The sequence below is a fragment of the Rana temporaria genome, chromosome 4, assembly GCF_905171775.1.
Source record: "Rana temporaria chromosome 4, aRanTem1.1, whole genome shotgun sequence".
Taxonomy (NCBI): domain Eukaryota; kingdom Metazoa; phylum Chordata; class Amphibia; order Anura; family Ranidae; genus Rana; species Rana temporaria.
In genome coordinates, this window is record NC_053492.1 from 36,408,802 (window position 1) to 36,435,821 (window position 27,020).

At 45.2% G+C, this 27,020-nt stretch overlaps 1 protein-coding gene across 2 annotated transcripts in view; it reads left to right on the forward strand.

The window, feature by feature from the left end:
* The first annotated feature begins 23,570 nt into the window (after window positions 1–23,570).
* Window positions 23,571–27,020, forward strand: part of MAPRE3 (microtubule associated protein RP/EB family member 3) — a 157,459-nt gene continuing 154,009 nt past the window's right edge. For both annotated transcript variants that reach the window (XM_040348248.1, XM_040348249.1), the window contains exon 1: window positions 23,571–23,692. The gene's annotated coding sequence lies outside the window, so the exon portion shown is untranslated. The remainder of the gene's footprint in view (window positions 23,693–27,020) is intronic.

A 27,020-nucleotide genomic window follows, 5' to 3' on the forward strand; every position in this document is an offset into this window, starting at 1 on the left:
TCTGATGCCGCGTACACACCATCACTTTATGTGATGAAAAAAAACGACATTTTTTGTGAAGTAAAAAACAACGTTTTTGAAACTTCAATTTTCAAAAACGACGTTGCCTACACACCATCGTTTTTTCACAATGCTCAAGCAAAGCGAGGTTACGTTCACCACTCTTTTCCATTGAAGCTCGCTTCATAACTAGCTTCTGGGCATGCGCGGGTTTAAAAACGTCATTTTAAACGTCGTTTTTTGCTACACACGGTCAAAAAACAATGTTTTGAAAAACGACACAAAAAATTGAAGCATGCTTCAATTTTTTTTTTGTCGTTTTTCACAAGACATAAAACAAAGTTTTCCCCCACACACGGTAATTTAAATTGACGTTTTTAAAAACGTCGGTTTTTTTCATCACATAAAGTCATGGTGTGTACGCGGCATGAGAAAAAGTATCTGCCCCTGATTTTTTATTAAATTTTTTCATATTTGTCACACTTAAATAAATCAGATCATCAAACAAATGTTATTATTACACAAAGATAACCTGAGTAAATACAAAATTAAGTTTTCAAATGATGATTTCATTTATTGTGGGGAAAAAAGCTGTCCAAGCCTGCCTGGTCCTATGTGAATAAAGTAATTGCCCCCTAAACCTAATAACTGGTTGTGCCTCCCTTGGCAGCAACAACTGCGAATAACTGGCATTGAGTCTTTCACATCGCTGTGGAGCAATTTCGGGCCACTCTTCTATGCAGTATTGTTTTAATTTAGCCACATTGGAGGGTTTTTCAAGCATGAATGGTCATGTCACAGCATCTCAATCGCATTTAAGTCCAGACTTTGACTGGGCCACACCAAAACCTTAATTTTTTTTTTCTTGAGCCATCTAGAGGTGGACTTGCTGGTGTGTTTTGGAATATTGTCCTGCTGCATAACCCAAATGCGCTTGAGCTTGAGGTCACAAACTGATGGCCGGACATTCTCCATCAGGATTTTCTGGTAGAGTGCAGAATTCATGGTTCCCTTAATTATGGCAAGTCGTCCAGATCCTGAAGTTGCAAAGCAGCCCAAGATCATCACACTATCACCACCATGTTTGACTGTTGGTATGATCTTTTCATGAAATGCTGTGTTAGTTGTACGACAGATGTAACGGGACGCTTATCTTCCACAAAGTTCAACTTCTGTCTCATCAATACACAGAATATTCACCGAAAATTCTTGGGGATAATCAAGATATTTTTTTGTTTCAAATGTGAGACGAGCCTTTGTGTTCTTTTTGGTCAGCAGTGTCTTTGGCCTTGGAACTCTCCCATGGATGCCATTTTGCCCAGTCTCAATGCCCTGTACACACGATCACTTTTTGTGATGAAAAAAAATGTCATTTTTCCAACTTCATCATTCAAAATGTTCTTTAGGTGTTGTTCTGGGTTCTTGCTTCTCATCTGTTGTTAAATTTCTTTAGATCTTGGTATGATGTGTTGCTTTTTTAGATCTTTTAGCGTGCTTCACTGTCAGTCAGCTTCTATTTAAGTTATTTCTTGATTCAACAGATCTGACAGTAATCAGGCCTGGGTGTTTGGGCAGCTTTTTTCCCTTAATAAAATTAAACCATCATTTAAAACGTGCATTTTGTATTTACTTGGGTTATTTTTGTGTAATAATAAAATCAGTTTTAGCCCAGGTTCACACTGGGTACGATTTGGTTCGATTTGAGATGCGATTTCACTTTGCCGGCAATTGTCGGCAATGACACCGTCCTAATCGGTGCGACGCTGCATCTGCGGCGCTGCACCGATTTCAAAAAGTAGTTCCTGTACTACTTTTTGCGATTTAGGGCCGCGATTTACATAGACATCTGTGCAGAAACCTGCACAGATGTCTCTTAAATCGCGGCCGAAATCGGGACTGCCAGCGGGAGTGAAATCGTGCGAGTTCAGCTGAACTCGCACGGCCTCACTCCCGCAGCCCAGTGTGAACCAGGGCTTATGATCTGAATCATTTAAGTGACAAATATATATATATGTAGCGGGTATTACCCTTTTGATGTGATACAAAGACTACTGCCGCGTACACACGATCATTTTTCAGCATGAAAAAAACGTTGTTTTTCAAAAACTCATTATGAACGGTAGTTTTATGAACGGTAGTTTTACCTGAACGAGCGCTCCCGTCTTATAACTTGCTTCTGAGCATGCGCAGGTTTAAAACGTCGTTTTAGCCCACACACGATCATTTTTTACAACCCGAAAAACTATTTTTTTAAAAAGGACATTAAAAAATGTTCGAATTTTTTTTTGTCGTTTTTCAGAAGCCGAAAAACGATGTGAAGCCCACACACGGTCATTTTAAATGACGTTTTTAAAAACGTCGGGTTTTTTTCATGACGAAAAATGATCGTGTGTACGCGGCATAAGAGCCCCTTGACTCACACCAAATGAAGACAGCCTTCTGCGCCCAATGATGGAGATGGGGAAGTGTACTTCCTAGGTTTGAGCATTGTAGGAAACAAAGACTCAAGATGGTAAGCAATTTTTCATGTGTCACTTGCCACTGTCGCCTGTCACCAGATGCAGCATGTCATGATATTGGTAATGATTAAGCACAAGATGTATGTGTGAAATATGTCTACGTGACTTCATGTTGGTGTCTTTGGTGTCATCACTGTGAACAATAAAAGACAATCGGAATCTCTGGATGTGCAGCCGTTTCTTTTCTTCTCTTACAAGATGCAGCATGTCACTTACCATTGTCGCCTGTCACCTGATGCAGCTTGTTACTTGCTATCATCACCTGCCACTAGATGTGGATTGTTACTTGCCATGTTGCCTGCCACCAGATATGGATTGTCACTTGCCACTGTCACCAGATGTGGATTATCTCTTGCAACCTGATGTGTATTGTCACTTGCCATGTCACCTGCCACCATTTGCAGACTGCCACATCACCTGCCACCATTTGCAGATTGTCACTTGCCACATCACCTGCCACCATTTGCAGATTCTCACTTGCCGTGTCAGCTGCCACCTAATGTGGGTTGTCACTTGCCATGTCACCTGCCACCATTTGCAGATTGTCATATGCCAAGTCACCTGCCACCATTTGCAGATTGTCACCTGCCAACATTTGCAGATTGTCTCTTGCAAGTCACCTGCCACCTGATGCAGATTGTCACTTTCCCACGACACCTGCCACCAGATGTGGGTTGTCACTTGCCAACCGATGTGGATTGTCACTTGTCATGCTAGCCAGTGCCACCAAATGTGCATTGTCACTGCATTGGTGGCATGCAGGCAGCACTGGTCCATTTAGTGAGGGCAGGAGAGGAGTGATGCGGGGCGGGCAATGAGAGATGATGTCATCTTGCTCCTCCCTGCCGCACCTCCGACATTGAAGAGGCCCACGCTATGAGGGCGGAAAATCGATGATGTGTGGCAGGCAGTGACATATGATGTAATTTCTCTGCTCCCCACCGCACCTTGCTCCCACATTGAAGAGGCTCGGCTGTGAGAGCGGAAGAGTGGTGATGTGGAGCGGGCAGAGAGAGATAATGTCATCTGTGCTCATCCGCCTGCTCGCTTCTCTCCTCTCATCCACCTCTCTCATGCAGTCCATCCACCCACCTCGGCCACGGCACACTGGTTAGGCAGGGACCCTGTGGCAAGAGACTCTGGGCTATGGGCCCCAGATTCAGGTTTATAGTCCCAAAAGACACCCCCTAGTGATGCCACTGGCCTTTGTAAAACATTTAGTACATCACAGGACACAGAGCATCCTTATTAATAAAGTTATTATTAATAAAGTTATTCAATCACCTTCAGGTGATTGGATTATGTCCCCTCCCTGTTAAGCAAGACCTCAGTTTTTGTAGCAAAGCATGAACTCCAAGAAGATTTTACAGGTAAAGGAAAAATCTAATTTTCTTTATTGTACATTACAGGACACAGAGCATCCCTATATTCATTATGAATAGGGATGTCCTAAAGCACTGAATATGAGGGGAGAGCAACACAGCAACAAGCCAACAGACCCAACCAACTGAAGCAAGGCAGGTTAGAACCTCATACAGCAGCCTGCAAAACACGCCAAGCAAAGGTAGCATCTTCAGCTGGTTTAACATCCGCCTGCATTCGGCGGCTATTGCTGCCAAATGCTAGACACGGGAGCACGCCCGCAAGGTAACCCCCCCGGGAGAGCGCTTCTCCTAGGGGGTTATCTGATGCAGGGAGGAGCTGCGAGTGCCGCCAAGAGACCCCAGAACAAGTGGATCGGGGCCACTCTGCAAAACAAACTGCACAGTGGAGGTAAGCATGGGCATCCGCTCCATAGGGCAAGGGAGGGTGTTTGCTCCCACTAGAAATCAGTTCCATGATTCCCGGGAAGGAAAACAGCAGGCAGGAAGCAAGGCAGCGGCACGACAAATTCAATTAGAGCTGCTCTCTCTCTCTTATAGCTTCAGCTGACGGAGAGGGGGCTATCGGGGGAGATATACAGTACAGACAGCCTGCGGCTCTCCTCTCCCTGTCACAGCGCCGCTGCTCCATTTACCAGAGTCTGTACTGTATATCTCCCCTGATCGCCCCCCTCCCCCTCTCTGTCAGCTGGAGCTAGAAGAAAGAGAGCGGCTCTAATTGAATTTGTCGTGCCGCCGCCTTGCTTCCTGCTTTCCTTGCCATGATTGGCCACAGAAGAGGGCCAATCAGAAGACCCTGGGGACTGGGGGCATCATGGGAAATGTAGTCCCTTAAGAGTGGCAGCCCCAGCGTGTCCACAGACACCATGCTAAAGCCCCCAGCATGCAAGCACTCTGCTGGGGGGGGGGTTACAAAAGGAAAAAAGAGAATACTAGAGCCACTCTGTACCCGCACCACCAGAGAGCCACGCTGTACCCGCACCAACCACAGAGCCACTCTGTACCCGCACCAACCAGAGAGCCACGCTGTACGCGCACCAACCAGAGAGCCACGCTGTACCCGCACCAACCAGAGAGCCACGCTGTACCCGCACCAACCAGAGAGCCACGCTGTACCTGCACCATCCAGAGAGCCATGCTGTACCCGCACCAACCAGAGAGACACGCTGTACCTGCACCAACCAGAGAGCCACGCTGTACCCGCACCATCCAGAGAGCCACACTGTACCCGCACCAACCAGAGAGCCATGCTGTACCCGCACCAACCAGAGAGCCATGCTGTACCCACACCAACCAGAGAGCCACGCTGTACCTGCACCAACCAGAGAGCCACGCTGTACCTGCACCAACCAGAGAGCCACGCTGTACCCGCACCAACCAGAGAGCCACGCTGTACCCGCACCAACCAGAGAGCCATGCTGTACCCGCACCACCAGAGAGCCACGCTGTACCCACACCAACCAGAGAGCCACGCTGTACCTGCACCAACCAGAGAGCCACGCTGTACCCGCACCAACCAGAGAGCCACGCTGTACCCGCACCAAACAGAGAGCCACGCTGTACCCACACAACCAGAGAGGGAGTCACGCTGTACCCACACCACCAGAAAGAGAGCCCCGCTGTACCCGCACCACCAGGGAGGGAGCCCCGCTGTACCCGCACCACCAGAGAGGGAGCCCCGCTGTACCCGCACCACCAGAGAGGGAGCCCCACTGTACCCGCACCACCAGAGAGGGAGCCCCGCTGTACCCGCACCACAAGAGAGGGTGCCCCGCTGTACCCACACCACCAGAGAGGGAGTCCCGCTGTACCCGCACCACCAGAGAGGGAGCACTAATCCTGGGGGTTGTTATTTCCTTGGTATATTGTTATTCAAAGTTCCTAGTTGCTCAATAGTTGCATCAGGTTTCTCAAACCTTTGTATGCCTACGCTTTTTGTGATAATGACCAAGCCCCTCCCCTTCATGACATTGTCAAAAAGAGACCGAGCATGGATGACCTTAACCACTTTAGCCCCGGGCCTGTTTTTCAGAGTCGGTGTTTACGAGACAAAACCATTTTTTTTTGCTAGAAAATTACTTAAAACCCCCAAACATTATATATTTTTTTTTCTAACACCCTAGAGAATAAAATGGAAGTCATTGCAATACTTTTTGTCACACCGTATTTGCGCAGCGGTCTTACAAGCGCACTTTTTTTGGAAAAAAATCACTTTTTTAAATGAAAAAATAAGACAACAATAAATTTGGCCCAATTTTTTTATATATTGTGAAAGATAATGTTACGCCGAGTAAAATGATACCCAACATGTCACGCTTAAAAATTTCGCCCGCTCGTGGCATGGCGTCAAACTTTTACCCTTAAAAATCTTGATAGGCGACGTTTAAAAAATTCTACAGGTTGCATTTTTTGAGTTACAGAGTAGGCCTAGGGCTAAAATTAATGCTCTCGCTCTAACGATCGCGGCGATACCTCACTTGTGTGGTTTGAATACCGTTTTCATATGTCGGCGCTACTCGCGTATACGTTCGCTTCTACGCACGAGCTCGTCGGGACGGGGCGCTTTAAAAAATTTTTTTTTTGCTTTTCGCATTTATTTTTATTTATTTTACAATTTTTAACACTGAAAAAAAAAAAAAAAAAAAAAATATCACTTTTATTCCTATTACAAGGAATGTAAACATCCCTTGTAATAGAAAAAAGCATGACAGGTCCTCTTAAATATGGGATCTGGGGTCAAAAAGACCTCAGATCTCATATTTAGGCTTAAATGCAAAAAAAAAATAAAAAATTTGGAAATGTCATTTTTTCAAATGACAAAAAAAAAAATGTTTCTTTAAGACGCTGGGCGGGACTGACGTTTTGACGTCACTTCCGCCCAGCGGAGCTATGGGGACGGGCGAAGGAGATTTTTCCTTCAGTCTCGTCCCCGCTCAGCTGCCGGATGGTCGCGATCTCCTCCGCCGCTACCGACGGCTCCGGTAAGCGGCGGAGGGCGCGGAACAGCGGCGGGAGGGGGGGGGCCCCTCTCCCGCCACCGATAACGGCGATCTCGCGGTGGATTCGCCGCGGAGACCGCCATTATCGTTAACACGGCCGCCCACAGAAGAGATGAATATCTCGATTGTGGCAGCAGCTGCTACCGTTACCGAGATATTCATCTCTAAAGTGATGACGTATAACGGCGGTGGGCGGTCGGCAAGTAGTTAAAATGATGCCCCGCCCTGAAAAAAGTTCAGCGGACGCCCATGGAGGTAAGTATGACATGTTTTTTTTCTGATTATTGCAATGCCGGTTTGAATTGCTTTATCAGACTGCATCCCTTACAGTTGAATTCTGCACCGTATTTACTCTACATTAATGGTATTATTTTCCATGCCGGTTATACCTTACGTTGTTATTTATATATAGATTTACCAGGGGGAGGGGAGGTGCCTAAAACATACGCTTTGGCTCCCCTTATAGACTACCCCAATTAGGCCAGCGATCGATATCCAGAGTAGCACCTGGAGAGCGCATTAGCCGGTTAGGCTACATTTAGTTCACTTATAGCCACGCTCTCTTGCGTTAGCTTCCTAAAATACTTTTTTGCCCTATTTTGTGGGCCACTTTTCCTTCTTTTTTATTTTATTTTATTACAATTTTTTCTCTCTTTCTTTCACTACCCCGTTCACGCCTTTCCCCTCTCCCTCACACTCCATACCCTTGCAGACATGGATACACTTAATATTATTTCCTTAAATGGGCCTTAATTTGCCTGAAAAACGACAAACACTGCTGCATGATATGCGTCGAGCTAGAGCAGATATTGTCCTACTGCAGGAAACACATTTCAGAGAAAACAACTTGCCACTACTTAAAAATAGGCACTATCCGGAAACATTCCACTCTAATTATACTGAAGCTAAGTCCCGAGGAGTGTCTATACTCATCTCTAATAGAGTGCCCTAGAACAGGGGTCCTCAAACTTTTTAAACAGGGGGCCAGTTCACGGTCCCTCAGACTGTTGGGGGGGCCGGACTATAGTACAAAAAAACAGGAAAAAGACAATACAATATTTTAATCAACATAAACGTATTAGTATTTCACAGACTCCCCTCATCACAGAACCCCTCCCCATCACAGATCCCCCACATCACAGAACCCCCTCTCTATCACAGACCCCCCTCATCACGGAACCCCCCCATCACCGATTCCTCTCCATTACAGATCCCCCCATCAAAGATTCCCCCATAATAGGTCCCCCCATCACAAAGCCCCCCAACACAAACTTCTCTCCATTACAAAGCCCCCAATAACAGACCCCCTATCACACAGACCCCCAACACAAAGGGAGGGGAGAGGATAGGACAGAGAAGGAGCAGTCAGGTGGAGGGGAGGACAGAGTGGGAGCAGCCAGATGAAGGGGAGGACAGGGTGGATGCAGCCAGGTGGAGGGGAGGACAGGGTGGATGCAGCCAGGTGGAGGGGAGGACAGGGTGGATGCAGCCAGTTGAAGGGGAGGACAGGGTGGGAGCAGCCAGGTGGAGGGTAGAATAGAGTTGGAGCAGCCAGGTGGAGGGTAGAATAGAGTTGGAGCAGCCAGGTGGAGGGTAGCATAGAGTTGGAGCAGCCAGGTGGAGGGTAGAACAGAGTGGGAGCAGCCAGGTGGAAGGAAGGACAGGGTGAATGCAGCCAGGTGGAAGGAAGGACAGGGGGGATGCAGTCAGGTGGAAGGAAGGACAGGGTGGATGCAGTCAGGTGGAGGGTAGAACAGAGTGGGAGCAGCCAGGTGGAGTGGAGGACAGGGTGGATGCAATAAAGTTTTTTTCAAAACCACATCAGACGTATTCACGGATTGATTACTTTTTAGTTCCTCATGGCCAGTTGCATGCAGTGGAAGATACTTCGATCGGGTCAATTACATGGTCCGACCATGCCCCAATCAGTATGCAATACGTATTATCGCACGCACATATGAGACAAAAATTGCAATGGAAGCTCAATGAAAGTCTCTTACAAGATGCAGAGGTTTTGGCTGATGTGGTCAGAGAAATTGGGTATTATTTTGACATTAACGCAACACCAGATAGTGAATGAATGAATGAATGAATGAATGAATGAAAAACTTATAAAGCGCGGCGCATGCGAACTGAATCGCTTCTGGGCGCTAGTTGTTCGTGTCTCATGTCATCAAAAGAGCAGAGTTTTGATTCGTCTTCTGAAAGTCAGGTGGTTTTCCTCCAACCGAATGCTGGTTGGTAAAGCGTTCCATAGTCTAGGACCCTGAAAAGCAAACCTTCTTTCTCCTTTGGACTTGTATTTGGTTTTTGGTACCCTGACCAGATTTTGGTCGGTGGATCGCAGAACGCGATTCGAATTGTGAGGTTCTATCTTGTCGCAAAGATATTGCGGAGCCTTCCCATGGATGCACTTATGTGTCAGGCAGAGTGCTTTAAATGCAATTCTGTCTTTTACTGGCAGCCAGTGAAGGGTTCTCAACGAAGGTGAGATTGATTCCCATTTTTTTTTCCCAGTCACAAGTCTGGCGGCCGTATTCTGTACGACTTGCAGACGAGAGATTTGGTACTTTGGGAGTCCGAGGTAAAGGGCATTTGCATAGTCCAGTCTGGAATTCACGATTGTTCCCACCACGACTGCTACGTCTTCTTTGGGGATAAATGGAATAAGTCTGCGTAGTAGGCGCAACAGATGATGCGCTCCGCTGACTACTGACCCTATTTGTGCGTCCATTGTCATGAAGGTGTCGAAGATGACCCCGAGACTTTTGACTTTGGAGCTAGGGGTGATGATTTGGCCCAGAATGGGCGGGGGTGTCCAGGTTGTTGCCAGTTGACTCTTTCGGCTGGCGTGAAACATAAGGAGTTCTGTTTTTGAACTGTTGAGTTTAAGATAACTCTTAGTCATCCAGTTTTCTATCAAAGAGAGACATTTCTCTAAACTGAGATGATGATCCTTTTTGTTGCAGATGCGAAAATACAGTTGCGTATCGTCTGCATAAGAGTGATAGAGTAGTTCTTGGCTACTGATAATATCAAAGAGAGGGCGAAGATAGATGTTGAAAAGCACCGGTGACAGGGGGGATCCTTGGGGGACTCCACATGACACCGTGCGCTTTTCCGACGTGAAACAACCCAATTTAACTGTTTGTGATCGGTTTTCAAGAAAGGAAGAAAACCATGGTAAATCACCTTCTGCGACTTCTGCTACCTTGGCTAGTCGCATCAGTAACAGTTTGTGGTCTACCGTGTCAAAGGCTGCGCTTAGGTCCAGCAGAACCAGGAGACAAGATTCTCCTTCGTCTGCGGCCTCGAGGGCATCGTCCCATATTTTGAGTAAGGCCGTTTCTGTCCCGTGTCCAGGACGGAAGCCTGATTGTAATGGATCCAGTAGATTGTGGGTATCTAGATGCTGTTGCAGCTGTTGTACCACTACTTTCTCCATTATCTTGGAGAGAACATTAAGGCCTGTTATGGGACGGCGGTGAGTTGGGTCCTTGGGATCCAGGTTAGGTTTTTTCAAGATGGGCTGGATTGTGCCCTCTTTCAACAGGGATGGCACTGTGCCTTCCTTAAATGACTGGTTTATAAGCTGTGTGATGGGTGGTGCCAGGATGTCGGCACATTCCTTCAGCAGTTTGGTGGGGATGATATCATTGGGCGATGTGCTGTTCCGCAAAGCACCAATGATATTTTTTGTGGTATCGATGGAGATCGGTTCCAGAGTGAACTTTGTTGATTGTAGAGCGTTTCTGTGGGTGTTTTGTGGTTGATTGACGGTGGGGTTGAGGGGGGTATTGTTTTGCATGATGCTTTCCCGGATTCTTTCAATTTTGTTGATGAAGAAATCCGATAGTTCATTGCAGAACTCTTGGGTGTCTGAGTTGGGGACTTCAAGACATCCTGGGTTCATGGTCTGGGTGACCATCTTGAAGAGTTCGCGGGGGCGGTTTAGGGCGCTGTTAATCGCCAAAGAAAAATGATGTTTCTTGGCTTTGAAGATTTCTTTATGATATCGTGTTGTTATTGCCTTGTAGATGATGAGGTTATCCTCTGCAGGACTTCTTTTCCAGATAGTGATGCGGGGGTAGTGTGGGAGGCCCATAAGGCCGTTATAAGAGGAGTCTTTATTAAACATGGCGCAAGGTTGAAGCGCTTGCGGACAGCACAACTGGATATGTTACTCATTAAGTTACATAATCTAGAGACCTCCCATAAAACAGTCGCGACTAGACAACTTGGATCTGAACTGGACATGGTACGTCCGCAGATAACGATATCCTGCATTTTAAAGCTAAGGCGGCAATGCAGGTGTGCCGAAAGAAAATGTACGAATCGGGTAACAAGTGTGGCAGGCTTCTTGCCCAAACTCTGCGGACACAGCGAATTGCGTCCTACATACCACACATAGTAAACTCTACCGGTCAAAAAAAATCACTACCTCAACAAATCGCCCAGGAATTCGGAATCTTTTATGATTCTTTATATAACTTGAGTGGACCTACCCCCGCATATGAGGCTATGGCGTCCCAATCCGCTATGCCTTCACTGCAACCCGAATCACGTGAGCTTTTGGAAGACCCTATTACGTTGACTGAACTCCAACAGGCCTTAAATAATACGAAACCGGGCAAAGCTCCGGGACCAGATGGTCTTACTACCGCATACTACAAGGCCCTGTTTCCATCCTTAGGACACCGCTTAGTAGATCTGTTTAATGGCCCGGGGAGAGTCTTCCACAAAACTACATTACAAGCACAGATTTCGGTCATTCCGAAAGAAGGTAAAGACCCGACCCAATGTGGGAGCTATCGGCCTATCTCTCTTCTGAATACTGACCTTAAGTTATTTACTAAGATCCTGGCCGTTAGACTCCAACAGCACCTACCGTCCCTTATCCGTTTAGATCAGGTGGGGTTTGTCCTGACTAGGGAAGCCAGGGACAATACCATTAAAGTATTAAACCTATTACACATTGCGGTAGATAGTAACTCACCATGTCTTTTTTTTGGGATGGACGCCGAAAAGGCGTTCGACCGGGTCAATTGGGCGTTCATGTTCAAGACGTTGGGACATATAGGTCTGGGGAGTAAGATGCTTCGTTGGATAACTGCAGCCTACACTGAACCTACGGCCAGTGTTAGAGCTAATGGGGTGCTTTCAGAGACCTTCACAATTACCAACGGCACTAGACAGGGCTGTCCCCTATCACCCCTTCTATTTGCACTCTCCCTGGAACCCTTTTCGTGCCACTTTCGATTAAATTAAAATATCACAGGTATAGGAGTGAATGGAAGACAATATAAAATTTCTGCCTACGCTGATGACCTGATGTTCACCCTTACAAATTCCATGGTCTCCCTGCCAAACCTGCTACGCGAATTCGAATTATATGGCCAGCTTTCCAATTTTAAGATCAATTTTACCAAATCTGAGGCGATGGGCATAGGGATCCCACCTCTCCAACTTACTAGACTTAGAGATGACTTCTATCTGAAATGGACGGATACGGTTTTGAATACTGCGCCAGCATATACCGAGCGCAGTACACTCGGGCAGGCTCGGCAACTGTCGCGCTCACGTCCTGTACGTCCAGGACGTGAGCACGGAAGAAGCCGAGACTGGCCGACTATACCCGAGTGTACTGCGCTCGGTATATGTCGGCGCAGTATTCAAAACTCGCCGCGGGAAAGCGGGTATCGGCGTATATCGCGCACCCACGATTTTGCCCTGATTTTCAGGGCAAAAAAGTGCGCGATATACGCCGATAAATACGATAAGTCACTTCCTTAAGACCATTTCACCCCCCCCCCCCGATGCTCTGCAACACCCACTTACGACTATAGAAGAGCTCTGCTCAGAGACTGGGGCGATTACCCATACATTATCCTTGATGTATGCTATATTGATAACACCTCAGGGAGACCACCAACTTCCGACTCTATTGAAATGGGAGAGAGACCTAGACCGCCACTTTACTTCAAATGAGAAAAAACGGATAATTCAGTTTACCCATAAGTCTTCCAGGTGCTCTAAATACCAGGAAACTAATTATAAACTTCTTACACGTTGGTACAGGACCCCTGCCCTTCTACACAAATTGTTTCCGACGTCTTCAGACCTCTGTTGGAGGTGTCAGAATAGTAGGGGTACTCTTTTACACATATTCTGGTTGTGCCCTTGTATTAGGGGGTTCTAGAAGGGGGTTCGTGAAATTGTACAACAATTCACGGACTGTATGATCCTGGAAGACCCGGCTTTTTTCCTTCTGCATGCAACTGACATCCCGATGCGAGTTAATGAAAAGTCAATTATTCGTCACCTTCTTGGCGCAGCTAAACATTGTATACCACTTAACTGGAAGTCACCTCATCCCCCGTCTATAGCGTCCTGGCTCCGGAAGGTTAACGAAATCGGTCGTTTAGAGGATTTGGTCCTCACTGGTCAAAAGCGACAAGAGACCTACAAAGATATTTGGCAACCCTGGAATATATTCAGGTACTCAATTGAGGGCCAACGCCTCAGAGAGACCGATATACCAAACGTATAATTTCATATATATCATTACTGGGTTCATATGAATTATATTTCATAAGAACATCTGGGAATTGAACTAGGATAATATCGCATTTAAAAAATTAACACCTAACCCCTATGTCTGCAAACCCCCTTCCTCCCTCCCTTTCCCTTCGACTCTTCACCTATTTCCCTTTTGCCTTTTTTTTTCTTCTTTTTCTCTCTCTTTGAGTTTCTTTTCGAGGCCTTGGCCGCCCCTCTATTTCTTACCTGATTTTCACTTCCCTAAGAAAATGGAAAATAAGTATAATTATTAAGTTTATGATATCCATGTAGGTGCATGAGCAATATTGCTGATTATTCGTTCTTATTGTTATTTCTTCTTTGTTTGTAATCCTTGTGGACCAGTTCCCTTGATATAAATAAAAAAGTATGACATGTTTGTTATTTAACCACTTAAGGACCGCCTCCTGCACATATACGTCGGCAGAATGGCACGGCTGGTGGAGCTGCGGTGGCTCAATGCGATTGGCACTGCGCTGACAAGCCATTCACCTCTGCAGCTAGGGGTTCGGATCCCGGTCTCGGCTACATGTGAATTGAGTTTGGTGGTCTCAGCCCGGCTCCCGGTGGGTGTGCTATGCGAGGTAAGCCTGCGCTTAGTACGCCCACCCCCCTCCCACAAAAACCACCATACTTACACGCACTCGAAATTGGGTTAACATCACGCACTTTGACCACGCGGTCTCTAAAAAGAGAGGCGAAGGACTAACGGGGCTGGTTGAGCGGGCTAGATCCTCTCACTCCCTTATAGGGAGTCCCTCTGCCCCTTTGGGCTTCAAAGCGGAGCAGGTAGGGCGGGCTGTGTGGGAGGACCCCCTCACACACCTGCCATTGCCACCCGGGGCATGGAGAAAGGTGGCAGATTGCCTCTGGGGGAGGCCTGCCTACTCCCAACTCCTGCAGTCCGGCTCCTCTCTCGAGTACACGCACAAAATACACTTTAAAAAGAAAAAAAAAAAAAGAATGGCACGGCTGGGCACATGCACGTACGTGCTGTGCCGTTGTCCAGCTGTGGGTCGCGGGTGCACGCCCGTGACCCAGTCCGAAGCTCCGGGAGCGCGGGACCCGCGGACCCGATCGCCGCTGGAGTCCCGCGATTGGTCCCCGGAGCTGAAGAACGGGGAGAACCGTGTGTAAACACGGCTTCCCCGTTCTTCACTGTGGCGGCGTCACCGATCGTGTGATCCCTTTTATAGGGATACATAATCGATGATTTCACACCTACAGCCACACCCCCTACAGTTGTAAACACACATGAGGTCACACATAACCCCTACAGCGCCCCCTGTGGTTAACTCCCAAACTGCAACTGTCATTTTCACAATAAACAATGCATTTTAAATGCATTTTTTGCTGTGAAAATGACAATGGTCCCAAAAGTGTCAAAATTGTCCAAAGTGTCCGCCATAATGTCGCAGTCATGAAAAAAATCGCTGATCGCCGCCATAAGTAATAAAAAAAAAATTATAAAAATGCAATAAAACTATCCCCTATTTTGTAAACGCTATAAATTTTGCGCAAACCAACCGATAAAAGCTTATTGCGATTTTTTTTACCAAAAATAGGTAGAAGAATACGTATCGGCCTAAACTGAGGGAAAATTTTTTTTTTTATTTATTTTTGGGGGATATTTATTATAGCAAAAAGTAAAAAATATAGAATTTTTTTCAAAATTGTCGCTCTATTTTTGTTTATAGCGCAAATAATAAAAAACGCAGAGGTGATCAAATACCACCAAAAGAAAGCTCTATTTGTGGGAAAAAAAGCACGCCAATTTTGTTTGGGAGCCATGTCGCACGACCGCGCAATTGTCTGTTAAAGCGACGCAGTTCCGAATCGCAAAACCTGGCTGGGTCCTTTAGCAGCATTTTGGTCCGGGTCTTAAGTGGTTAAAGAAAAAAAACTTTAGTATCACTTTAAGGCTTAAAGCGGATCTCCACTCTAAAGTGGAGTCCCGCTGATCGGCACCCTCCCCCCTCCGGTGTCACATTTGACACCTTTCAGGGGGGAGGGGGGTGCAGATACCTGTCTACAGACAGGTATCTGCACCCACTTCCGGCCCTACGATACGGGCAAAGGACGGGTTTTTTCTCCGCTTCCCGTCCGTCCCCCGTTGTATGCTGGGAACACTCGGCTCCCAGCACACAGCGGGAGCCAATCGGCGGGCGCAGCGCGACTCGCGCATGCGCCGTAGGGAACCGGGCAGTGAAGCCGGAGCGCTTCACTTCCTGGTTCCCTCACCGTGGATGGAGGGGGGAGCAGCAGGGTGACGAGCGATCGGCTCGTCATCTGCTGCGATCACCGCTGGACTCCAGGACAGGTAAGTGTCCTTATATTAAAAGTCAGCAGCTGCAGTATTTTGTAGCTGCTGGCTTTTAATATATTTGTTTAGTGGCACATCCGCTTTAAGACTTTTCGTGTGTCTCAATGAAAGAAGAAGCAATAACCTTACAAGAGATGATCATTCCAGCTGATTAAAAAATGTACACTGCCAATAAAATTATAGAAAGCAGCCACATCTTTTCCTCTGCCATCTATAGGCATGTGCCTATTATACCTAATGGTAAACCCTACGCTGTACTGTAAGTGAATAAAAAAAAAAATGTCAGTACATGGCTGAAAGAAAGCACTTCCTCCTAATATTAGGGAAATTCAATTTATGAAAATAAACATTTGGGACCAGATTTCACAGTTGATGTAACTGGGGAGAAGTGAGGACAATGACATACAGAATATATAGGCCAGAGTTGCAGGAAGTTAAACATGCAAGGGAGATTCAAAATAAAAGTGAATGTAAACTAGGGTTGCCATCTTTTTTTCAAGCCAAACCCAAACACTTTGGTGGTGCACTGCATTTTTTTGTAGTATAAACTATACATATATTTTGCAATGAAATAAACTTTATAAACACTGTGGGCCAGATTCTCGTAGATCAGCGTATCTTTGTGCGGGCGTAACGTATCCTATTTACGTTACGCCTCCGCAACTTAGACGGGCAAGTGCTGTATTCTCAAAGCACTTGCTCCGTAAGTTGCGGCGGCGTAGCGTAAATAGGCCGGCGTAAGCCCGCCTAATTCAAATGTGCAACAGGGGGGCGTGTTTTATGTAAATAACTTGTGACCCGACGTGATTGACGTTTTTCACGAACGGCGCATGCACCGTCCGTGGAATATCCCAGTGTGCATTGCTCCAAAGTACGCCGTAAGGACGTATTGGTTTCGACGTGAACGTTAATGACGTCCAGCCCCATTCACGGACGACTTACGCAAACGGCGTAAAATTTTCAAAATTCGAGGCGGGAACGACGTCCATACTTTACATTGGTACGCCACACGTACGCCTCATATAGCAGGGGTAACTTTACGCCGGGAAAAGCCTAACGTAAACGGCGTATCTGTACTGCGTCGGCCGGGCGTACATTTGTAAATTCGCGTATCTAGCTGATTTACATATTTCTAGGCGTAAATCAGCGTACACGCCCCTAGCGGCCAGAGTAAATATGCAGTTAAGATCCGACGGCGTGAGAGACTTACGCCGGTAGGATCTAATAGAAATCTATGCGTAACTGATTCTAAGAATCAGGCGCATAGATATGACCGCTCAGACTCTGGAGATACGCCGTCGTATCTCCTTTGAGAATCTAGGCCTATTTGTGCATTGATCCGTGTAAGGGCAAGCTGATTGTATCGAGGGTGACCTATCTATCAACTTGGGTACAACCAGCATGTCAGATTTTTCGACATACAGTTACTGCCAGGCGGCTATAGCCACTAGCAGTAACCATTGCATTCTGCCAGATGAGAATGCAGAATACAATAGTGTACCGGGAGGCATTTCCCCATCAACACTGTGTTGATGGGGGAATTGAGCTATTTTCTTTCCTTCCACCCATGCTGTAAGGAAAGAAAATTGTGTCATCTATGACTAGACATGTGCACAGCAAAAATTTTCGTTTATTTCTGTTTCGTTTCTGTTCGTTTATCGTGATTCGTAACGAGACGTAATTTCGTAAGACGTTAGTTATCGTATTCGTACTCTTTAGTATTTTCGTAACACTCTTTTTTCCGTTTCCGTTTTTTTCTGTTAGTTTATTTTTCGTTGAATCGAGATTCGTATTTTCGTTATATTTTGTATTCTGCTGCGTTCGTATTTTTAAAATGATTTTATTCGTTCCTTCGTTTTTACGTTAGTTTAATTTTCGTTGTTTTGTTATTCATATTTACATTATATTTTCCATCATGCCGCATTCGTATTTTCGTAAAGAAATATATTTTCATGGCTTTATGATCATTCGTATTTTCATGTCTAATTTCCTTTGATTGTAAAAACGTACTTTTGTAGATTTTATTGCTTTCGTAATTCTGTTAGAATACATTTTACGTTTATTCGACACACTACTCGTCGTAATTTTGTAATTCGGATTTTACTGTGATTGACTTGACTGTCTTAGTTAGCACACACACCCTGTCTAGAATGAAGTCTGACGTAGAAGAAAACTAAAATATGTCAGATATTACAAATACAAATCTAGAAATTAGATGCACTGCAGTCTAACACAGAAAAAGACACAAGGAGCCAGGAGGTAATGAGAAAGAAGCTCATTGGGGGAAGGAACAAACCTCTTCAGAGGAAAGGGACAGCGCTCAGTGGCTATTGGTCAATGTCCAGAAATATTTCAGTACTAACGAAAGCTAATTTACATTATTTCGTATTTTCGTTGTTTTCATTTCAGTTTTCCGAAGATTCGTAATTTATTTTTCGTTAGTTTTGATTTTCGTTTTTTAGTCTTTGATCTGCATTTCGTTTTCTTTTCGGTCTTCGAATATTAGTAAGTTTGCATTTTCGTTCATTTTGTTTTTCGTAATTTTTTTTTTTTTGGGGTTCGGTATTTTCGTTGTTTCTATGTTTTCGTTTCTTTCATCTTTCGTATCTTCGTTGTTTTTCATATTCGTTATTTTGAAAATATCGTTATTCGTTATCAATTGCGCTAAACCATTCGTTCATTCGTATGTTAACGAATCAACTAAAATAACGAAAATTGACGGAAAACGTATTCGTAACTTAAAAAATTGCACATGCCTATCTATGACCAGTGTAGCATTACCCCCCGGAGGAGCTGCTGGTTTGTTTTAGGTGGCATATTACCTCGTGTTCCTCCGCCGTCTAGAGGTATTTGGTGAAAGTTGTAGTAACGGAATGTCTACTTTTTCTGTGCTCTTTATTACCCAGCCGGGTAAAAACAATAAAACTTGGTGAAGAGTAGAGATTTAGTAGAAATAGAAATAGCAGATTCAGGTGTGAGAAATAGGGAACAACACTTTCTTTATCACCACTCCAGCCCGAGTGGGCGCAGTGCACCCGGACAGGCCTCTCTCACCACCCCGGCAGCCAGAACATCACTCGTAACTTAGGGGAAAAGTCTCTGCCACAGACCCTCCTTATGGTTGAAACAGCGGAGAATCCTCCTTAGCAGACACGACACCTGGATCTCCTTCAGGTATTAGTAGTCAGGTTACCGACTGATACGTGACCAACGTCCAACCTCTCAGCACCCGGTTACCTCGATCCCCGAGGGATGGTCAAAACCCTTTTTGGATCGCCAGCCTCTCTTGGCACTCCTCAGGCAGACTTTCCACCGAACAACTTCCTCAATCAGGACTAATGCTTGGGACCTCTTTAGATTTGGGGACCCAGTCGATCACTGGGGCCCAGCCACAGCTCAGATGCCCCGGACCAACGTGGTCCCGGAGTCAGGAACACCGTGTGGCACGCACACCCCGGCCCGGAAGGCCATTTCGCTGGGGTGTCGTGGCATGGCTACCCTGAAGGTGGGCGCCACACTCAAAGAAGACCCAGACCCATGGCGTCTGTCTCATAAATGCGGCGCACAGCAGTGGTCTGGTGCGTGTTGGTTCACCGGTTCAGGTCCAATTTTAGGCCGAATTTTGGGCTGAAATCGAACCTGAAATGCACCAAAAAAGGCACACGTTTTTCCGGCACACCGCACCGAACCCGCTATGGAGATATGTGAACCGGCTCTATAGAGAGCCAGTCACATTCTGCTGCTATGCAAATTGAATGACGGGAAACGCGTATTCAATTCGCGTTGGTGTGAACCCCGGTCTCAGGGTCTTGGCAATCTTCTTCTAGCCTCGGCCATCTTTATTTATAGCAACAATCTTTTTTTTCAGATGCTCAGAGAGTTCTTTGCCATGAGGTGCCATGTTGAACTTCCAGTGATCAGTAGGAGAGAGTGAGAGCGCTAACACCAAATTTAACACACCTGCTCCCCATTCACACCTGATACCTTGTAACACTAACGAGTCACATGACATCCGGGAGGAAAAATAGCTAATTGGATGGGATATGGACATTTTCACTTAGGGGTGTACTCACTTTTGTTGCCAGCTTAGACATTAATGGCTGTGTGTTGAGTTATTATGAGGGGACAGCAAATGTACACTATTATACAAGCTGTACACTCACTACACAACATTGTAGCAAAGTGTCATTTCTTCAGTGTTGTCACATGAAAAGATAGAATAAAATATTTATGAAAATGTGAGGGTGTACTCACTTTTGTCAGATACTGTATATCTCATTAACTCCACCCCTATCCTTCTCTCTTCCCTTCATTGCGCTATTTATTTTTACACATTTACATTCTTCCTTATCGCCCCTCATAGCTAACTTTCCCCTCCTGTCACTCTTCTCTTTTTCTACACCCCCCATTTCTCCCTTCCATCTCTTTCTCCATATCCCTTTCCCTCTCTCATCCTTTTTGTCCAACTCTCTCCTGCTTGACTTGCTCTTTCTTTCTGCAATACCCCATCCTTCTTTCCTATCACTCTACTCTATTATTCCCATTTCTGAATTATCGCTCAATGAGCTTCAGTAAAACCACCATCCCTGTGCTGAGTTCCTGGGTCTGTACATCTGTGCCCATCAATTGCAGCCTCTTTGTGCCCATCAAATGCAGCCTCACTCTGCCCATCAATTTCAGCCTCACTGTGCCCATCAAATGCAGCCTCACCGTGCCCGTCAAATGCAGCATCACTGTTGCCCGTCAAATGCAGCCTCACTGTGCCCATCAAATGCAGGATCACTGTGCCCATCAAATGCAGCATCACTGTTGCCCGTCAAATGCAGCGTCACTGTGCATGTCAAATGCAGCCTCACTGTGCCCATCAAATGCAGCCTCACTGTGCCCGTCAAATGCAGCCTCGCTGTTCCCATCAAATTCAGGATCACTGTGCCCGTCAAATGCAGCCTCACTGTGCCCATCAATTGCAGCCTCACTGTTGCCCGTCAAATGCAGCCTCACTGTGTCCATCAAATGCAGCCTCACTGTGCCTGTTCAATTAAACCTCACTGTGCCCATATTGCAGCCTCACTGTGCCCATCGATTCCAGCCTCACTGTGCCCGTCAATTCTAGCCTCACCGTGCCCGTTAAATGCAGCATCACTGTTGCCCCTCAAATGCAGCATCACTGTGCATGTCAAATGCAGCCTCACTGTGTCCGTCAAATGCAGCCTCACTGTGCCCATCAAATGCAGGATAACTCTGCCCGTCAAATGCAGCCTCACTGTGCCCATCAAATGCAGGCTCACTGTTGTCCGTCAAATGCAGCCTCACTGTTGTCCGTCAAATGCAGGCTTCACTGTTGCCCATCAATTGCAGCCTCACTGTTGCCTGTCAAATGCAGCCTCACTGTGTCCATCAAATGCAGCCTCACTGTGCCTGTCCAATTAAACCTCACTGTGCCCATATTGCAGCGTCACTGTGCCCATCGATTCCAGCCTCACTGTGTCCGTCAATTCTAGCCTCACTGTGCCCGTCAAATGCAGCCTCGCTGTGCCCATCAAATGCAGGATCACTCTGCCCGTCAAATGCAGCCTCACTGTGCCCATCAAATGCAGGCTCACTGTTGTCCGTCAAATGCAGCCTCACTGTTGTCCGTCAAATGCAGGCTTCACTGTTGCCCATCAATTGCAGCCTCACTGTTGCCCGTCAAATGCAGCCTCACTGTGTCCATCAAATGCAGCCTCACTGTGCCTGTTCAATTAAACCTCACTGTGCCCATATTGCAGCCTCACTGTGCCCATCGATTCCAGCCTCACTGTGTCCGTCAATTCTAGCCTCACCTTGCCCGTTAAATGCAGCATCACTGTTGCCCCTCAAATGCAGCATCACTGTGCATGTCAAATGCAGCCTCACTGTGTCCGTCAAATGCAGCCTCACTGTGCCCATCAAATGCAGGATAACTCTGCCCGTCAAATGCAGCCTCACTGTGCCCATCAAATGCAGGCTCACTGTTGTCCGTCAAATGCAGCCTCACTGTTGTCCGTCAAATGCAGGCTTCACTGTTGCCCATCAATTGCAGCCTCACTGTTGCCTGTCAAATGCAGCCTCACTGTGTCCATCAAATGCAGCCTCACTGTGCCTGTCCAATTAAACCTCACTGTGCCCATATTGCAGCGTCACTGTGCCCATCGATTCCAGCCTCACTGTGTCCGTCAATTCTAGCCTCACTGTGCCCGTCAAATGCAGCCTCGCTGTGCCCATCAAATGCAGGATCACTCTGCCTGTCAAATGCAGCCTCACTGTGCCCATCAAATGCAGGCTCACTGTTGTCCGTCAAATGCAGCCTCACTGTTGTCCGTCAAATGCAGGCTTCACTGTTGCCCATCAATTGCAGCCTCACTGTTGCCCGTCAAATGCAGCCTCACTGTGTCCATCAAATGCAGCCTCACTGTGACTGTCCAATTAAACCTCACTGTGCCCATATTGCAGCGTCACTGTGCCCATCGATTCCAGCCTCACTGTGTCTGTCAATTCTAGCCTCACTGTGCCCGTCAAATGCAGCCTCACTGTGTCCATCAAATGCAGCCTCACTGTGCCTGTCAAATGAAACCTCACTGTGCCCATATTGCAGCCTCACTGTGCCCATCAATTCCAGCCTCACTGTGTCTGTCAATTCTAGCCTCACTGTGCACGTGAAATGCAGCCTCGCTGTGCCCATATTGTAGCGTCACTGTGCCCATCAATTTCAGCCTCACTGTCACTGTGCCTGTCAAATGCAGCCCATCAATCAGCGTCACTGTGCCCAAAGGACCTTTTTTTTAAAAAGACACTTTTCTTTTGTGACTAGCTTTGGGGGGGGGGGGGGCACCGCTGCACACAGTTAACCCTTTGATCGCTCCTGAAGTTAACCCCTTCCCAGCCAGTGTCATTAGTACAGTGACAGTGCATATTTTTAGCATTGAACACTATGTTAGTGTCACTGGTCCCCACAAAGTGTCAGTCAGTGTCAGAATGTCTGCCGCAATATTGCAGTATCACTCTGAGTCGCTGATCGCTGCCATTACTAGTACAAAAAATAAATAATAAATAATTAAAAATATCCCCAAAGATTGTAGACGCTATACATTTTGTGCAAACCAATCAATATACGCTTATTGGTTGTTTTTTACCAACAATATGTAGCAGAATATATACTGGCCTAAATTGATGAAGAAACTCGATGTTTTACATTTTATTAATTGGATATGTTTTATAGCTGAAAGAATTTTTTTTTTATTTTTTCCCAAAATTGGCGATCTTATTTTGTTTATAGCGCACAATAAAAAAAAAAAAACTGCAGAGGTGATCAAATACCACCAAAAGAAATCTCTATTTGTGGGGGGAAAAGTGCATACATTTTATTGGGGTACAGTGTCGCAATTGTCAATTAAAGTGACGCAGTGCCTTATCGCAAAAAAATGCCCTGGTCATTAAGGGGGTAAATCTTCTGGAAGGTCACGTGGTTACTTGAAACTATTTCTATTTCTCATCTCACTTTGCCCCTCTTGTCTCTGTCCCCAATTTCTCTCCCCCCCCCCCCCCCATATCTCTATTTCCCTTCTTCGCTCCCCCCTAACTCTTTCTCACCTTTCACTCTCTCTGTCTTTTTTTCTCTCCCCCCGCTATCTCTTCCTCGCATATTGTCTCCCCCTATAATTCTATCACCTATTGTCTCTCTCCCCTCCCCGGTCTCCGTACCTCTCTCCCCCTCCCTCCCCGTGTCGCTCTCCCTCTCCCCCCCCGGACGGTGTCGGGACATGCGCAGTGCGGTGTCGGTGGTACTGGAGCCGCACAGTGCGGCGGCCTGATCTGTGCGGGGTGTACGGAGGAGGTGATCGGTGTATGGGGGAGACTGACACACATTGTACGGTGAGTAACGAACACCGAGAACACAGCCAGACCCTGTACAACACACACCGCCCGAGCGTCCCAACACTCCGTACTGCATGACAGCCAGCATGACACAGCATCATTCCCGGACTACACATCGGTGTACCTACCTACCGTCCCCTACATACTATCACCTACCTGATTACTGTATAGTGTACTGGTCATAGGTGTGCACCCATCTCCTTCATATCTATCCCCTCATTCCTAAGGAGATCGTGTCTGCCCCCCCCCCCCCCCATATCTCTTCTCTGTATCACATCTCATATCATCCTGGGATGTCCCCGGCCCAGCCTTGTATGATATCCTCTTCTATCATTCCTTCTTCTTTCCTTCCCTTACTTCCTCTTCATTCCTTCCTCTATTTCTTCATTTCATTCCTACCTTCCTAATCCTAACTTCCTTCCCTACCTTCCTCTCATTCCTTTCTACCCTCCGTCCTTCCCTTCCTTCCTTTCTTTATTTCATTCCTACCTTCCTAATTCTAACTTCCTTCCTTCCGTACCTCCTTCCCTACTTTCCTCTCATTCCTTTCTACCCTCCGTCCTTCCCTTCCTTTATTTCATTCCTTCCTTCCTTCCTAATTTTTCTTCCTTCATCCCTTCTTCCCTCTCTTCCTTCGTTTTTATTTGTTAATTTCCTCCATTCCTTTATTTCCTCCCTTCCTTTCTGTATTTCATTTCTTTCTTTCTAATTGTTTCTTCCTTCTTCCCTTCATTCTCTTTATTTCTTAATTTCCTTCCTTCCTTTCTTTATTTCATTCCTTCCTTCCGTCCTCTCTTTATTTCTACTTCCTTCTTTCCTTCCTAATTGTTTCTTCCTTCATTCTTTCTTCCCCTTCCCTTCCTCTCCCTCCTTCCTTCCTAATTGTCTCTTCCTTCATTATTTCTTTATTCCCATTCTCTTCCTATCCCTCCCTTTCCTCCCTCTCTTTATTAATTTCCTTCCTTCCTAATAGTTTCTTCCTTCCTTCTCTGTTTCATCCTCTTTCTTTTTCTTGTATTTCGATTCTTCTTCCTCCATTCTCCCCACTTTCCTTCTTCTTTCCTACTTTCTTCTTTCTTTCACCCTTTCTTCCCTTCACTCCCTCCTTCCACCCCTTCCACTCTACTCTTTTCCTTCCTTCCTCATTGCTACTTATTCCTTTTTTCCCTTTTTGTCCTTCTTGTTGCTTCATTCTTCCTTCCTTCTTCTTTCCTTCTTTTACCCATATCTCAGTTATATATAACATTGCTTGATTCTTCTACTGCATTTCTTTCTTTCTTTCTCTCTTTCTTTCTTTCTTTCTTTCTTTCTTTCTTTCTTTCTTTCTTTCTTTCTTTCTTTCTTTCTTTCTTTCTTTCTTTCTTTCTTTCTCTCTCTTTCTTTCTCTCTCTCCCTCTCTTTATTTCTCTCTCTCTATTTTCTCTTATTCTTTCTTTCTTTCTTTCTTTCTTTCTTTCTTTCTTTCTTTCTTTCTTTCTTTCTTTCTTTCTTTCTTTCTTTCTTTCTTTCTCTCTCTTTCTTTCTCTCTCTTCCTCTCTCTATTGTCTCTTATTCTTTCTTTCTCTCTCTTTCTTTCTTTCTTTCTCTCTCTCTCTCTATTTTCTCGTATTCTTTATTTCTCTCTCTTTCTTTCTTTCTTTCTCTCTCTCTCTCTCTCTCTTTCTTTCTTTCTTTCGTTCTCTCTCTCTCTCTCTCTTTCTTTCTCTCTCTATTTTCTTGTATTCTTTATTTCTCTCTCTCTTTCTTTCTTTCTTTCTTTTTCTCTCTCTATTTTCTCTTATTCTTTCTATCTTTATCTCTCTCTTTCTTTCTCGTATTCTTTTTTTATTTCTCTCTCTCTCTCTCTCTCTCTCTCTCTCTCTCTCTCTCTCTCTCTCTCTCTCTCTCGCTCTTTCTTTCTTTATTTCTCTCTCTCTCTTTTTTCCCTCTCTTTCTTTCTTTCTTTCTTTCTTTCTTTCTTTCTTTCTTTCTCTCTCTCTCTCTCTTTCTTTATTTCTTCCTTTCTCTCTCTCTCTTTCTTTATTTCTTCCTTCCTTTCTCTCTCTTCTCTTATTCTTTCTTTCTTTCTTTCTTTATCTCTCTCTCTCTCTTTTTCTCTCTATTCTCTTATTCTTTCTTTCTTTCTCTCTTTATTTTTATCTCTCTATTTTCTTTCTTTCTTTCTTTCTTTCTTTCTTTCTTTCTTTCTTTCTTTCTTTCTTTCTTTCTTTCTTTCTTTCTTTCTCTTTCTTTCTTTCTTTCTTTCTTTCTTTCTTTCTTTCTTTCTTTCTTTCTTTCTTTCTTTCTTTCTTTCTTTCTTTCTTTCTCTTTCTCCCTATATCTATAACATGGTTCAATTGTATTATTCTTATTATAATTGTATAAATCTTGTCTCATATCTGTTATACATTGTATATGGCTCTGTAGTCTATAATATTTGTATATTATGATGTGTCTGATGATTGTATATGTTACCCAGGAAGATATTTCTCTCACCTGGGTAGTTGAGCCCTTCCTGTATATCACTCCGAGGTATATCTAATCTTTTTTATAGGGGGTGTGATATAAATGATTGGAACAAAAAAACCCAGTCAAGGGAAATTGTTGCGACTTTTGTGTACTATATTTCTTACTAAATCACTAAGTTATAAAAATCTATTTATCTTTAATGTATTTTGAGCACAGAAGCTTTTTCTTAAAAAAACACAATATATACAATATTTGCGCTGCTCTAGTACATATATGTATCCCCATATATCTGTACATCATACTGTGCTATACCCCATAGATCTGTACATCATACTGTATTCCCATAGATCTGTATATCATACTGTATTCCCATAGATCTGTACATTATACTGTATACCCCATATATCTGTACATCATACTGTATACCCAATAGATCTGTACATTATACTGTATACCCCATTGATCTGTACATTATACCGTATACCCCATAAATCTGTACATTATACCATATACCCCATAGATCTGTACATTATACTGTATACCCCATAGATCTGTACATTATACTGGTGTCATCCCGCCCCCAGGCCGCAGTTTGGGGACCACTGCTTTAGAAAAAAAATTACAGTTCAGGTGATCCTTGAAGGATAACATCTGATTGGCTGCTACAGATTATTGCACTTTTCACTCAGTCATTAAACTTATCGCATGAACTCCTCAAAGCCTCTGATTGTTTTCTTGATTATCTAATCTAGACATCTGAATGACATCTTGTCCATTTCATAGTTGACGAGTCATCTCTGTAATGAGTGAATCTTATGCCGCGTACACGGTCGGAATTTCCAACAAGAAAAGATCGATGTGAGCTTGTTGTCGGAAA